The sequence below is a fragment of the Chenopodium album genome, chromosome 15 (assembly GCF_948465745.1).
Source record: "Chenopodium album chromosome 15, dcCheAlbu1.1, whole genome shotgun sequence".
In the NCBI taxonomy this organism is placed as follows: Eukaryota; Viridiplantae; Streptophyta; class Magnoliopsida; order Caryophyllales; family Amaranthaceae; genus Chenopodium; species Chenopodium album.
In genome coordinates, this window is record NC_137848.1 from 30,890,206 (window position 1) to 30,891,286 (window position 1,081).

Genomic DNA, 1,081 nt, shown 5'->3' on the forward strand with positions numbered 1-1,081 from the left:
TTGTTTATAAATTTTCTTTGACTCTAGGAAAGGGTAGAGGACGACCTACATTTTTCCCGTGTCAAAAATGGCGCCGTTGCCGGGGAATGATATTGGTGATTTGTTATAGTTGTTGAGTCTATTTCACCATTAATTGAAAAATACAAAAAGATTTTCTTTAAGGCTACATTTGTAGCCGTGCTACTAACCATTTCTTTTGAGATTTTATGCATAGAGCACGTGATCATTCACTAGTGCCATTTGATCCGGAAATTGAGAGAACTATTGCAAGGTTGAGGAGTGCTAGACGATCTTTGAGCCCTAGCATTTCGAGTGAAGAAGAGCCACAACAAGAAGAACAAGCAAGAATGGGAGAAAATCCGAGAGTGGCATTGAAAGAATTGGGGATTCCCGGTGCATATAGATTTGAGAGTGGGATTGCTCCACCTACAACACCGGCAAGTGATTTTGAAATAAGACCGGCAATGATTACTTTGATAAAGAGGCGACAATTTAGTGGGGCCAATCATGAAAGCCCACTAAACCATCTCAAGGAGTTCGAGAAGTATTGCAATACTATCAAGGTGAACGGAATTTCCCAAGAATTCATCCGCCTCAAGCTCTTTTCCTTTTCTCTCATAGGCCGTACTTTGGAATGGCTAGACAAGGAGGTAAAGCGGAATTCTCTAAGGACATGGGACGAGGTCACTAAGGAATTTCTATCCCGTTTCTATCCTCAAAAGAAAACGGCGGAAGCTAGAGCTTTGATTCAAGGTTTCAAGCAAAAGCCAAATGAGAGCCTCTATGAAGCATGGGAGAGATACAAGGAGTATCAAAGAGAATGTCCTCATCACGGAATTCCAACCTATCAAATCATTCAAATTTTCTATGGAGGTCTTAGCCCTCAAGGAAAATCATGTTTAGATGGAGAAGCCGGAGGTCCTATCATGAACAAAACGGAAGAGGAAGTGGTGGACATAATTGAGGACGTAGTGAGGTATTATAGAGATTGGCAAGATGGAGAAAGAGAGTCAACTAGCAAGAGTAGCTCTTCGGTGTACTCGGTTGATCATCTAAATGCAATCAACAATCTATCCTCTCA

General features: G+C 41.4%; 1 non-coding gene across 1 annotated transcript; it reads right to left on the minus strand.

Moving 5' to 3' along the window:
• Window positions 1-732: 732 nt before the first annotated feature.
• Window positions 733-838, minus strand: LOC145583495 (small nucleolar RNA R71). Its single transcript, XR_014100139.1, has one exon. It is a non-coding gene; the product is annotated as a small nucleolar RNA R71 (small nucleolar RNA).
• Window positions 839-1,081: the final 243 nt, after the last annotated feature.